Raw genomic sequence first — 15,929 nt, forward strand, 5'->3', positions numbered from 1 at the left:
CCATTTATTTTTTAAATTGGGAGGTGGGGTTGGGGGGGGGGGTAAAATCTAGATGACTGTTTTACCCTTGAATATGTTGGTTCATGCTCTTTCTTATTGCTCCAGGGACCACATTCATGTGTTTCTAGACGAACCACGAACACAATTGTTACAATTTCCCTATTTTACATGGGAATGTTATACATCAACACTGTAAGTATTAATAAACGCTGTTCCCAGGCGGTTCCGGACCGATACACAAGTAAGACACCCTAGATCCACATTTTTGTTTGAGTCAATAAAATTTAAGGGGCAGTGGAAAAAGAGAGGTTGGGTGAGGATGAAAATCTAGCAATTAATTATAGTCACCTCAGTTTGCCTTATTGAAAATCTCTGGTTCATCTCACTATACTGGTTGGAGAGCAATAACCGGCAGTTTTTGCATGTTTTTGAAGATTTTCTCGGTAGATCGAAATGTAACGGAAATAATCTTTTCATTTTATTAAACTAGGGGTCAAGGTCTACTAACCTTACAATATTAAAGTTTGTGTCGTCACGAAGCGCGTGCCTAATTGGGGCCACAAAGGGGGTAATCAATTAGTGCCAATTTACGGATTATGAGAAGCAGTACCCGGCAGTTTTATTTCAGTACCGCTCCTTGACTATAAAACCGATATTTATCGGCTTATTAAGTATAATTTCCCCATGGGGCGCCTCTATTGAACAGGGAAGTAATACTGGTAACCAATCGCTGGAGTAGTCTCGCTTTAACAACGCGTCTAAAACCACACCATGGATACATAAAATTTTGAATTGTGTCTCAATATTGTTTGAAAGCGATTGACGGGCAATATGAAAATATCATTTCAACAGGCTTTTTTAAAAATACATTGTGCTGTGATTCATCGACGAATAATCATTCATAACCAACACTTGACTGTCGGTAAATGCTAGTGCTATAATTAGATATGCAAATTTATTCAATTGCGCATGCGCAGTAACATTCACGTGAGCATCCCCCACGAGAAAGTTGACGAAATTTTTGACATTTCCAATACTTTTTGTAAATAAAATGTTTAAACGTACGCTTTGTGTTGGATTCGATGCAAATGGTGTTGCATGGATACGGTTCTTTTTACCATTCTCACCTTTTTTAAGAAGATTTAAAAAAAACACGAATAAAAAGCGATTGCCGGCTACTACTTTCCGCCGGCTACTGCTCTCCAACCAGTACATATCTAAATTCCATTACTACAGGTCCCTTCTAATTTAATCCTGTCTTCATATTATCTGATCATTTTTCACGCCAGTTTTATTTTCCACTTCTAAGGGAATTGTGGCTGGGCCCTTCGATATGGCAAAAATAGCATCATTTCGGAAAAAAGTGGGAAATACTAACAGTTGATTCATATAATGTTTAACTTGTTTTCCAACCTTTTATTCAACAAACCTATCAAACATATTCATGAATGGAACAAAAAAGCGACATTTGCTAAATGTTAAGAGCTCAATGCTCCTTAAAAAAACATAAGGGGATATTTTTTACCTGGGTCAAGAAAAAATATATACCGTTCAGGTGGGAAAAAAGCGCCAAAAAATCTGCTGCGCTCAATGAACACACAATTTGCAGCTATTTTGTTCCATCAAAGACCATGTAGACTAAGTCCAAAAATTGTTGTAATTAGAGTGTGCTTCGGTATTCAGTCTTGTATTGTAAATGTAGATATTGCACTAAATTTGGCTGCGTTAAAATCCCTTAGTGTAATATCAAAATCGACTGGAATTCAGACCAAAATCCTGTGGAAAGTCTCTCAGAAATATGGCATGTATGGTATTCCATAACTGAATTTTTTATTTTACTTCCGAAATGCTATGAAGAACATAGTAATTTTGTCAAGTGTCAGTGTACACAAACTTGAACATTTTGTAAAATTTAATGTAGTTATAATTTTTTTTATTCAATTTTGAAAAAGTAAGTATCATAATATACACTGCCAATTCATGGCTTGAAAACTAATTCAATTTGTTGGAATTCAATTAAACTTCATACAATGATGATGCACAATGAGAGGATGATGGTGCAGTGCAGAAGGACCATAGCTTTACTTTGGCTAATTACATAGTTATTGCCCTTTGTTACTTTTTCTTGTCCGGAGCATTATAAATTATTCTTGTCCAGAGTATAACTTGAGGACTACTGGATGGAATTCAATTAAACTGTTTACAATTGTAGAACGAAATGAAGGGAAGTGCAGTTCACAATTTCAGCTAATTGCAAAGTAAATGCCCTTTGGCTCTTTGTTACTTATTCTTGTCCGGAGCATAATTTTAAAACTATTGGATGGATTCTTTTAAATTTCATTTAAATCCATGGCAAAGCGAAATGAGAGGAACTCTTATTCAGCTTATTACAGAGTTATTGGCCATTGTTACTTTTTGTCTGGAGAATAACATTTAAACAACTTGTAAGAATTTAACTAAACTTCATACAAGGGTAAAGCACAATAGAGAAAGTGTGTACAAGGACCATAACTCTATTTTTAAGCTATTTTTAAGCTAAAGGGTTATTACTCTTTGGCTCTGTTTCTTGTCCTGAGCATCACTGGAAAACAACTGGATGAAATTAAATTAAATTTCATACAATTGTATAGCACAAGGAGATTAAGAAGTGCAGGGCACAATGACCAAAACTTTATTTCATCTAATTACAGAGTAATTGCCATTTTTTACTTTTTCTTTTCCAGAGCATTTCTGGAAAACTTCTTGTTGGAATTTAATTTCTCTTTATACAATGGTAAAAACAATGTGAAGAAGTGCAGTGTAAAAGGACCAAAACTCTATTTCAGCTAATTACAGAGTAATTGCCCTTTGTTACTTTTTCTTAAAAAAAGCATAACTGGAAAACTTCTTGTTGGAATTTAATTTCACTGTATACAATGGTAAAAACAACATGAGGAAGTGCAGTGTATAAGGACCATAACTCTTTTTCAGCTAATTACAGAGTAATTGCCCTGTGTTACTTTTTCTTATCCAGAGCATTACTGGAAAACTACAAGATGGAACCTAATAAAACTTCATACAATGGTAAACCACAATGAGAGGTTGTGAACCATAACTTTATCCACAGCATTGTCAATTATAAGTTTGAATTTTAAATATTTCACTGCCATTTTCTATGAAGCCGACATATGTGGATATTCATCACATTCAGTGATAGTTCTAGTTTTGAAAAATTTATTATTGGTTGCCAAAGATTTATGCGTTTATTCATTTTGTGTGTTATATTTATATGATATGATATATAAAATAATATTTCTAATCCTTCACTTTGTGGTATTCATGACTGTGTATGCTCTGTAAAAGATTGATGCACTTGCACATGTTACCATAGACTTCATTGCCATAAGGTGACATGCCATAACTTTTTTGTTCATTTATCTATATATTTATTTATTATTAAAAAATATCGTCCAAAAAAGCACTTTGCAAGATTAGGGACAATGAATTGAAAATAGTGATATATCAAACTGATTTGAAGCGGTCAGACAAGCACAAAGGGTTGACAATTTTTTATGAGTTTCACCTAAATGTAGATGATATTGACTGCTTTGTAATATTTGTTACTTATGATTATAGTATTCTTAGTTTGTTTTTGAAAATGATTTTTAATGATCAAATTTACAGAAGTAGGATTGGATAATTATAAATCATGATTTATATATATTATTTTATAATATGTGCAAACACACTCTTTTTTCAGCGGCTCGTGCAATTCTGTGATAAGAGGCTGTGATACCAATGCCTGTGATATACCGGTAGATGTGCCAGTATTCCAAAAAGTTGTTACAGTAAGTAAATAATACTGTTGAGCGTCTAAAATATTTATTTGGCTGTTGAGATAAACATAATTATTTACAGAATTAATCAGTGAATTTTCAACCTACTTGTGAGATCAGGAAACATATTTTCCATTTTGTCTCAGAAAAGGTCTTACCTTATTGTATCATTAGGAATTGACATTGACTTGTATGCCTTATTCACCTTAGCCTTTGCAGATTTTACCATGGCATATAAGCCATGTGGGATGTAGTCACTGAGGAATTGACCATGAATTATAAGCCATGTTGGATGTAGTCACTGAGGAATTGACCATGAATTATAAGCCATGTTGGATGTAGTCACTGAGGAATTGACCATGAATTATAAGCCATGTGGGATGTAGTCACTGAGGAATTGACCATGAATTATAAGCCATGTTGGATGTAGTCACTGAGGAATTGACCATGAATTATAAGCCATGTTGGATGTAGTCATTGAGGACTTGACCATGCCTCATAAACCATGTGGGCTGTACTCATTGAGGAATTGACCATGACTCATAAACCATGTGGACTGTACTCATTGAGGAATTGACCATGCCTCATAAACCATGTGGGCTGCACTCATTGAAGAATTGACCATAACTCATAAACCATGTGGACTGTACTCATTGAGGAATTGACCATAACTCATAAACCATATGTGGGCTGTACTCATTGAGGAATTGACCATGACTCATAAAACATGTGGGCTGCACTCATTGAGGAATTGACCATAACTCATAAACCATATGTGGGCTGTACTCATTGAGGAATTGACCATGTCTCATAAACCATGTGGGCTGCACTAATTGAAAAATTGACCATAACTCATAAACCATGTGGACTGTACTCATTGAGGAATTGACCATGACTCATAAAACATGTGGGCTGTACTCATTGAGGAATTGACCATAACTCATAAACCATGTGGACTGTACTCATTGAGGAATTGACCATGACTCATTAAACATGTGGGCTGTACTCATTGAGGAATTGACCATAACTCATAAACCATATGTGGGCTGTACTCATTGAGGAATTGACCATAACTCATAAACCATATGTGGGCTGTACTCATTGAGGAATTGACCATAACTCATAAACCATGTGGACTGTACTCATTGAGGAATTGACCATAACTCATAAACCATGTGGACTGTACTCATTGCGTAATTGGCCATAACTCATTAACCATGTGGACTGTACTCATTGAGGAATTGACCATAACTCATAAACCATGTAGGCTGTACTCATTGAGGAATTGACCATAACTCATAAACCATATGTGGGCTGTACTCATTGAGGAATTGACCATAACTCATAAACCATGTGTGGGCTGTACTCATTGAGGAATTGACCATGACTCATAAACCATGTGGGCTGCTCTCATTGAAGAATTGACCATGACTCATAAACCATATGTGGGTTGTACTCATTGAAGAATTGACCATAACTCATAAACCATATGTGGGCTGTACTCATTGAGGAATTGACCATGACTCATAAACCATGTGGGCTGCACTCATTGAGGAATTGACCATGATTCATAAACCATATGTGGGCTTGTACTCATTGAAGAATTGACCATAACTCATAAACCATATGTGGGCTGTACTCATTGAGGAATTGACCATGACTCATAAACCATGTGGGCTGCACTCATTGAGGAATTGACCATGACTCATAAACCATATGTGGGCTGCACTCATTGAGGAATTGGCCATGACTCATAAACCATATGTGGACTGCACTCATTGAGGAATTAACAATGACTCATAAACCATATGTGGGCTGTACTCATTGAGGAATTGACCATGACTCATAAACCATATGTGGACTGCACTCATTGAGGAATTGACCATGACTCATAAACCATGTGGGCTGCACTCATTGAAGAATTGATCATGACTCATAAACCATGTGGACTGCACTCATTGAGGAATTGACCATAACTCATAAACCATGTGGACTGCACTCATTGAGGAATTGACCATAACTCATTTTAAAAATTATGCTGCCATTTTGATTCATTTCGCAGGTTAAATAGAAACTGATAAATAAATTTTGCTATATATTGTACAGTGAGCTGACCATTTTGCTTGCAAAAGAACACTTATGTTTATGGTTTCACGACCCCAATGTTTACACCATTTATATAGAAAAAGAGATGCACATGGGTTCTAGGCATTTATCACTGTGTAACCAATAAAGTTACTACACCCAATGTAGTAGTACAGACATGCAATGCTCTAGGACAGTACACATGTTCCAGGACAGTAAATATGACAAACAGTTTGCTCAATTGAGATATGTTGTTTTCTGTGACATTAATTTTAATGTGCCTCTATGGGAGACCATATAGGTGTTCTTTGTCCTCGGCCACCTGCCCTGTATACTTTTCTAATTATCTCCCCTTTACCTGATATTTTTTATAAATGGGTTCTTGTTATAGCCAAATACTAAAATGATTGAAATGAAACTTAAAATGTAGATAGATGGCAATCAAAGGAAACGTAGTACCCCTAAGAAACATAATTTTGCCCTGCACTTTTTTGTTATCTCCCCTGAAACTCCACTTATCTTGTACATAGTATTTAGGAAAGTACTGGACGGTTTGAAGCGAAACTTTAAATTGTAATCATATGATAAAGTTTGATGACTAAAGTAAGCCGTTAGCATGTGCATATTTATCTTTGTTCACTTTAGTTTTTTTGTTTTTATTCAGGCTAAATGCAGCATTAGATGCAACCTTTCTACATGGATGACATTTTTATTAATCTTTAGTCTGAATTTCTATGTAAGTAGTTTGGTTTTCTATCTAATTGTATAAAACCATCGTTTAACATAGCTTATGACCAACTCATGATCAGTGTTTGCTAGAAATCTTTATATACATGTAAAAACTATATGAAATGGATGTGAAGTCTTTTACAGATTTTCTTTTATCTTAGACTGGTTTTTATGATATAATTAAGTTGCCTAGACTGGTCTTAAAGGGTTTTCTGTTGTCTTCATGCTGTTGCCTGTCAGTCTGACTGTCGCCTACCAGTATTTTTATCAGCAACTGAACGATAAGCAATTAAATGCCAATCGGTCACAGACTGATTACTAACCGTTTTACAACAAATCGCCGATTTGCTTTCATCACACCATTTCATTAAATACTTGTACCCAACAGCCAGCTAACATTCTACCACAAATGCAGATTAAAGTCATAGAAGGGAGAGGGCAGTGAAGAGGATGTTCTTAAATAATTGTGTGCAGGTTGACAACCACTGTACAATCAGACCACTGTTCAATCATCGGCAACCACTTGCCAACCGGTCTTAAATTTTCATCTATAACTGCCAAGCAGTAGCCAAAAGTGTTAGGACAGCCTCTGATAGTTGCATGACAGTCATCAACTGGTCATACAATACACTGCCAACCAGTCGCAGACTAAATTTTCATAGCATTTTCTGGTTTTTGATCACGAGAGTTTGTATTTGGTTGGCGCAAACTCTTGTTGACGGAGGCCACTTTTAAGTTAGTTGTAAACTATCTGTGACAAGGGCTTAAGTTATCATATTTCTGTAATAAATTACATTCAGCTCTTTAGCACATTAAATGACACTGCGCTTACTGGTTAAGGGTAAGCTTTATAAGGGCATGAGTGTTTAAAGCCTCTGAAAAATAAATTATTATAAAACAACCGTAACGTTTGCGCCTGAAATTGTTACATTGTATAAAATAAATTCTGATTGATAAGTATTCAGGTCTTCGAAACATCTGCTAGTTTTTAAATAATCTTAAAACCACATTAGCTTATTTTCTTTATATAAGTATGTTCTACACATGTGCTTATTGAATTTGTTATTTGCTTTCAATTTCAGAGTGTCCACACAAAAGGAGTGTTCAAAGCAGTTGACCCCAACTGTACCCATATATGTGTTGCTCAGAGGGACTTCAACTTTATTGGAGATTGCCCACTAACCCACTGTGACTATGAATGCGCCGCCCAACGCTTCGCTAACCGGGTTGGTTTCCCTGATGGAACCGAATACCACTGTGCTCTTAATCACAATAAACCCACTGAGTACAACGAAACTTGGGCTGTGGTTCAAAATTGCTCGAAAGGTTTGTACTCCATTTTCAATATTTCGTAGTAATTCAGGTCATCCCTAGTGAAGAAGCATAAATTTTAATCAAACTAAAAAACATTGTCTTTCTTCCCTTTTAAATGTTTGGCCCTGGATAGTGGACGGCAAGCCCTTAAGGGACTTGATTCCCTAGAACAATGTTGTGACACATAAAGATTGTTATTAGATGCTATATATATCTAGTCGAACCTTTTTGGTTCGAGCTTGCTTGGCTCGAATTTCTCGTTGACTCGAACTAGATGTAAAGGACTGATTTCCCTTTACTAAAGGTGAGCATTCCCTCTGCTCAAATTTTCCAAGGCTCAAGGTATTTTTGCAAGTCCCTGGAAGTTCGAGCCAGTGGGGTTTGGCTGTATATAATGTCAAAACGGTCAATCTTTGAGAGTGCAGCTTCAAAACTGCATCTACAATGTATGAAATATAGAGCAAGTGTTATGAACAGTGTCAACTTCTTTAAAAAACTTTTTGAACAATATAACAAATTATGATTTCCCATTGGTGTGTAAGTTTATTTATACTTGCACCCTGTGTACAATGAAACTGGTAAATCTTGAAATAAAAGGTTATCCTGGCCTAGACCTTGTTGTCATCAACAGCAGCTTCATCATTTGCAGTGGTGATAAATTTGAACTTTCCCCTCAGACAGCAGTCCAAGATATTCGAACGAAACATGGTACGCATGATACCAGAGACTAAACACATGTATAAGAAGGCCTTTATAATGGATGTTGATATATGCCCATTCGATGCACTGAAAAAGAACAGACAAGTGTTGGCCATTGCCTGGCGATGCTCTCGTTTATTACTGCAATATATCATCTCTGAATACTTCCCTTCTCAAAAAATGATACAGTTTTTACCAAAATGCACTTAAAATGCAGAAAAAAAGCGATTTTAATGCAGACAAAATGCTTTTTTATCGCAGACAAAATGTGTTTTTAATGCAGAAAAAAATGCAGATTAGTGCATAAATGAAATTTCAAAAAAATCTGCTTTAAGTGTGGATTAAATGCCCTTAAGGTGCCAATACCATTGCTTTTAATGCATTTAATGCGCATTTAATACACTGTTTTTGTGAAGGGTTTGACTGTAATTTTGCGCAAATCTTATTTTTATCTTTGATAGGAGAGCAGCCATACATCAGTTTTTACGAAAATACACGAGAGTTGCCACCAAACAATGGGAAAATAGTGTGTGACAAGTGTAATGACACTAGGTACTACAACAACAAAGAAAGTACTCCTTCAAACACTTATTATAGGTGTCCGCTTCAGAAATGGAATCTATGCACTCCTGACAACCATAAACTCAATTGTGGCATATCATGGAAGGACAGAACAGAATCTGATGGATTCTGTAGATGTGACTATGAACATGGCTATGCACCTTTTGGTGTGGATGTTCCTATGTGCTTTTCCTCAAATGAAAATTGTATAAGAAAGAATTGTCCATCAGAGAACGAGTTGGTATCAAGTAAGGCATCTTTACTCCAATTAAAAAATGTTTATAATTTCAATGCATTTTGTTATCTATAGATGTGTTTTAATTGGGTAACTTTCATATCGGAAAATGGCTCATTGAGCCAACATGTTTCGTTATCATATGCCCGACTGTAAAAACAGAACAAAAACATTGTATCTTATAATAATGTATGTTAAGTTGCTTTTTGATGTATACAAATGCAAGTTCCCTGTTCTGCATGTCCATTTAACGACGCTTGCTGAGTTACCAGCTACGCAGCCTTCCCAAGGGTTCAATTTTTCTATCCAGATCGGACACACATGATTGCTATTTTTTCTAGCATACCTTAATTAACTTTTTTGTGAAATAAACGACATACAAAAACACATTTTTTGTACATTTCACCAAAACGCGCGTGCGATGATATTTACTGTCATCATGACCTGCAGTATTTTTTATTCACTGCATATGTCAAGATCACGTCTTTTAAAGGTTATTTTGTTAAGTTTTTAAGCGGTATTTTTTGTGAAGTTAATGTTGATAGAAATCATATATAATTACAAAATCATTATTATGATTACATAAATGCTAAAATAAGAAAAATATATATTAAAAAGAATTGCGTCATAGCACGTGACTCATCTACCATGGGAGGTGCTAGATAGAGTTTTCTAGCATGGCTAAATTCACCAGAAATACTTTTCTGGTGTGCTAGAAAGTTTCATCTAGCACCTCCATGCCAGACGAGTCCACGCAATGACACGCCACTTTCCATATTTTTGCTATATGGTTCACGAAAATAATATTATGATATTTTGATTAAGCTCAATTAATACATACAAAATAGACTAAATACAATTCACTTTTATTTTAAAAATGAAAATAAATTATTCTCAAAAACATGATTTTTGGAGGATCTTTTTGACATCAAATATAAATCAGTTCCCGTCATAATGTCGATTAACAATGTTGCACACGCATTTTGGTGAAATATTAAAAAAAACAACCTTTTACACCAATTGATAAATTGATATACCATTCAAGGTATGGAAGAATAAAGATCAATCATGTCTTTTTGCTCGAGATAGAAAAATCCGACCCTCAGGCATGCTACGTGGCCTTTAACTTAACACTGGCTTACACAAGTGCACATAGACCAGAGATCCAGAAAGAAACACATGATAGATAGAAGAAGTCTGGCTACCCAATGCCAGATAAGTTGGGCACAAGATCACTGTCTTATCGTTGTTTTTAGTGCTTAGTTTACGGAAAGATAGAGCCTGATCAAAAAATCTTATCAGAAAATGTGATTTTAGAAGAAGGATGATTTTGGAAGTCAGCATTGAACTGAAATAAGTACACCTTATGACGTCAGCAAACATTGTCGCACATGCTATTTGGTGAATGTACAGAAGTATAAATTGAGGTTTGCAAGAAAGAAGATCAATCATGTGTTTCCAGTGTGGATTGAAAAATCTGACCCAAGGGCACATGCATAAGCTTGTAAAAGGCTTGCAGAGTTATCGGCAACGCACGTGACCTAAGGTCAAGAAACACATGAATATATCATTATTCTCAAAACTTGAAATTTGTAACACAGAAAACAGGTAGAATTTACTTTCACTGATAATTTCTTATATAGAAACTAGTTTTATCCGTGAAACTTGTTTCACAACATAAAGTTTTTTAACTTGACTCCTCAATAACATATTGTTATAGTTATCAATTAAACTACAAAAAGTGTAATTGATATTCACAGACTACAGTTGTGTTCCTGTTTGTTCAGAAGGGCATTACCGTGACAAGACCACAGGACAGTGTGTGCCCATTTTAAAGTAAGTGTATGATTTGAAATTACTGCGATGATAATACTACTATGGTTGTTTACCCTTAAGCTGAATTGATTTGGAATAATCATGAAACTCAGAGTTCTGATGTATTACCTTTATTTATTTGTAAAGTCGAACCCTGGTGTCTCAAACTCTTGGGGACCGGCGAAAAGACCTCGAATTTCGAAAACATTGAGCCAGGTGGGATTGTTCACCTTCAGTATAAATAAATTGGTCCTTTACATGTAGTTTGAGCCAACGAGGAATTCCAGACAAGCGATTTTAGGCCAACGGGGTTCGATTTCATGTTGATGAATAAAATAAATATTTACACACTTGAACATTGTGATAGTGTGGCTATAAATCCATATTTTTTAGTCCTCCTATGCCATCTGTGGCACCTACAACCCTGACCACCACTGTTAAAACTCCGAGCCAGTCCACCCATCATCCTTTATTAGTTACCTCCCCTTCTACAACTGAAGGTAGGTGTTCAACAATAATTATGGGTTTCTCTTGATTTTTGTACATAATATATATTCTACTGACAAGGGATAGAACATTGATTGCGCAATCCTGACAAAGGTCGTAAAGCGAAAATATGTATGCAAAAGTACCTCTATTAACCCAAAGTTAAATATTAGACGATGTAAATCATTAAAATAAAAATAAATGTTTCACATCGCATGCGCATTTCTTTCTATATCGATCTGAACAAGAGCATGTGTTGACAGTCATCAACCAATGAAATTTCTGGATGTGCTCTGAAATCAAAATGGCCGAAATATCACAGAATGTATATGTTTATGCTTATAAATAATATAAACTTACAGATTTTAAACTAAATTATTGTTTAAGATCTATCTGTTACTCTTTGCATGTGAATGGCTGATCTTTTCTAGTAGCCTAATGTTGAATTGTCTCCACTGATTCTCTTGGTCTGTGAGCTATCATTACAATATGCTTGATCTGTATGTCAGAGTATTTGCAACAAAAATTGTGCACCTTGGTGAAAGCCTTGCTTGCAAGCTTCCATCATCTTCATGCAAAAGTAGTCAATTTTTACTTAAATCAATGGTTTCAAAATTTATGCGGTGTTGTAAACGGCTTAATGGAACAAACAGATCTATAGTTACATGGGATAAATACAGACTTAATTTTGCTCTTGTTTTTGTTTGAATTGAATAATTTCTGGCAAGGCAACATTTAAAGGCCAGAAGGCGATCTATTAGATATGGCAAGATATGCAGGCGATCTTACAGACAGACCATGTTCAATCTAATTGTCTCATGTACTCATTTTTATTTCAGTCAAACAACCAACGCCTGCAGTTCAATCGAACAAAGAGACCTTTATTATTATAATAAGCTGTGTCGCGACAATATGCATTGTCGCAGTAGTTGGTAAGTACACGTAAGCCATTAATATACCCCCCACCACCACCTGGTAGTGTGGGCTATGTAGGAATCACATAGTCCCTTCCCCTTGTCCTTTCATCATGAGACATTGGAACAAGTCTGTTTTTCTTCATTTCTCCGTTTGCTTTTTGAGGTATTGACTTCATTTAGGAGAAGTGCATTGCAAAAGAACCATAACTGCAGTATTTTTAATGTTCTCATAGGGAGAGCATATAGTTGCCACTTTGTCTTTCCGTCCGTCCGTACGTCCGTCACACCATTGTCCGGAGCATAACTACTGATGGGATTTAAATAAAACTTGGTATATAGGTAGATGGCAATGAGATATACCATAATTCTATCACGCATACTTTTTAAGAAATCTCCCCTTAAAGTGACACTCTTATTCAAATCAATACATATACATGTATAACAAGCATCAATTTTGACTGATAAACCTTTAACTACCTGCTAATTAATACATTTATGGAAAATATTAATTACAGATAACAATATTTTAACCGTGTATTTAAAAGCAGAAATCCCTAAAATAATAAATGATTGGTGAATGCTAAAATAAATACTCTGGTCTACTTTAGTCTCATGAGGTAGAAATAACGTGTTTTATACTCATTTCTTTCAAATTAAACTCGGTATCCTTCGTAAGAACCATTGTTTTCGACATTTATTCATCCTTTTTGGAATATTAAAACAATATTATTAATTGTGGTAAATCTTATTTGGGAGTAAGAGTGCATCTTTAACAAATGTTTAATAATTGGTGCTTGTCTGGGCCACTACTGTTGGGATTGAAATAAAACTTGGTATATAGAGAGATGGTCATGTGAGGAAGGGCAGTGCACAAAAACCATAATCCTTTCATGCATATACAGTTAGTTTTCTCCTCTTAACCATATGTTTATGATTGGTGCTTTTTGCGGGCCATATCTTGGAAAATACTAAATGATTGAAATGAAATTTCAAATATAGATTGATGGCAATGAAAGAAAGTGCAGTGCCTAAGAACCATAATCCTGCCCTGCATATTACTAAGTAGTATCCCCTTTACCAACAAAGGTACTTGTCCGGGCCTTATCTTGAAAAATTCTAAATGGATTGAAATGAAACTTAAAAAGTCGATAGATGGCAATGAGAGGAAGTGCATTTCACAAGAACCATACTCCTTCCTTGCATTTTCTTTAAATATCTTCCCTGAAACTTCCCTTATTGGATTGCTTTTGAAGGGCCGTATCTTGGATATTTGTGAATTTCAATTGCTGCTTTTTTTCTTGAAATTTACTTCAGAATTTAATTCTCAAACCTGCCCATATCTTACGTGTTATGAACTATCCAACTTATGTATACTAATGCTACAACCATTTACCTTCTACCAGCACAATTGTATTTCAATTTCTGCCTTTCCATAGAAAATTGGCATATGGGGAGCAATTTCTCCCGTCGGTAGATGTGGCTGTCTGTGACTCAGCTCTTGTTATACTTCTTCCCACCATATCATAATTAACTTCAACTGTACAAAGAAACATTATTTTGTTAAAATAATGATTAAAGATGAAATATGCACAAAAGAACAATATCCTAAAAGTGACAAATTATTATTTTGTACTCACAAATCTGATGAACATCTGATTACTGGATCTTGGCCACTAAACACTAGTTTTAAAGTCTTATTTATTACAAATAGTGATATCAATGAGTGCTTATCATCACAATTCACAAGATTCCTTCAGCTCAAAAACTGTTGTATGCTTTTGAAAACCAAAAGAAAATTACATGCATTATTTCACAAATAGTATTAAGTTCTTATTCTATATAGTAGGACCATTATCTTAATTGATGCCTTGAACGGACAAAGGGCATTCAAGGAACATTTATCACTCCAAGTGATTCTTCTTATTACAAGAAGGTGGCATAGTGGGAGAGGGGGGGGAATTAATCACATCCAGTGATAGCTGTAGTTTAAATATGAAGTTCAAAGTGAAAGTTCTCCATTCCTTATGATTTGAATTATCTGATTATCCCCCGCCGAATCGAAGATTTCGGGAGGGGGATATTGTTTTGGCGTTGTCCATCCGTCCTTCCGTCCGTCCGTCCGTCCGGTACCATATCTTGGTAGGCATTGATCAGAAAATGTTCAAACTTGGTCAGAATGTTCCCCTTGATCATATCTCGACCTATTTTAAAAGTGGGTCACATGGGGTCAAAAACTAGGTCACTAAGTCAAATCTTAGGAAAATCTTTGGAACATACTTGAGGCATTTTACATTGTCAAATATTCATGAAACTTAATCAGAATGTTTTCCTTGATTAACTCTTGGTCGTAAATGAAACTGGTTCACATATGATCGAAAATTAGGTCACTAGGTCAAATCTTAGAAACATCTTGTCCAGAACCATATCATGGTAATGATTGGTCAATTTATGTTCAAAATTGGTCATGATGTACCCATTGAAAAAATATGGACTACTTAAAAAAGTGGGTCACATGGGGTCAAAAACTAGGTCAGTAGGTCAAATCTTAGAAAAATCTTTGGAACATACTAGAGGCATTATACATGATCAAATATTTATAAAACTTAATGGGAATGTTTTCCTTGATGAAATCTTGGACTTATTTAAAATGGGTCACATATGATTGAAAATTAGGTCACAAGGTCAAATCTAAGAATTTGTTTGTCTGGAATGGAAATGATTGGTCGGATTATGTTCAAACTTGGTCATGATGTACCCTTGATGAAATATGGACCGCTTGTAAAAGTGGGGCATATGGGGTCAAAAATTAGGTCACTAGGTCAAATTTAAGAAAAATCTTTGAAACACATTAGAGGCAATATGTATGGTCTTATATTCATGAAACTTGATCAGACTGTTTTCCTCGATGAACTCTTGGACATGTTTTAAACTGGGTCACATGTGATTAGAAATTAGGTCACTAGGTCAAATCTTTCAAAAATCTTGTCCGAAACTATTTTATGGTGGTGATTGGTCTGATTAAGTTCAAACATGGTCAGAATGTTTCCTATGTTGAATTTCGACTGCGTTTTAAAAGTGGTTTATTGGTTCAAAAACTAGGTCACTAGGTCATATCTTACAGAAATCTTTGGAACACAATGCAATACATCTGCTCTATTTTCCATGAAACTTAATCAGAATGCCTCGATGAAATCTTGGAATAGTTTAAAAGTAGTAGGTCATGTGGAGTCAAAAATGAGGTCACCGAGTCAAATCTTAAAAAAAAATTGTGGA

At 35.3% G+C, this 15,929-nt stretch overlaps 1 protein-coding gene across 3 annotated transcripts in view; it reads right to left on the reverse strand.

The window, feature by feature from the left end:
* The window catches only part of LOC128206092 (uncharacterized), a 126,872-nt gene that overhangs the window by 83,098 nt on the left and 27,845 nt on the right, over positions 1–15,929 (reverse strand). The window lies entirely within an intron of this gene.

The sequence above is a fragment of the Mya arenaria genome, chromosome 10, assembly GCF_026914265.1.
Source record: "Mya arenaria isolate MELC-2E11 chromosome 10, ASM2691426v1".
NCBI lineage: Eukaryota > Metazoa > Mollusca > Bivalvia > Myida > Myidae > Mya > Mya arenaria.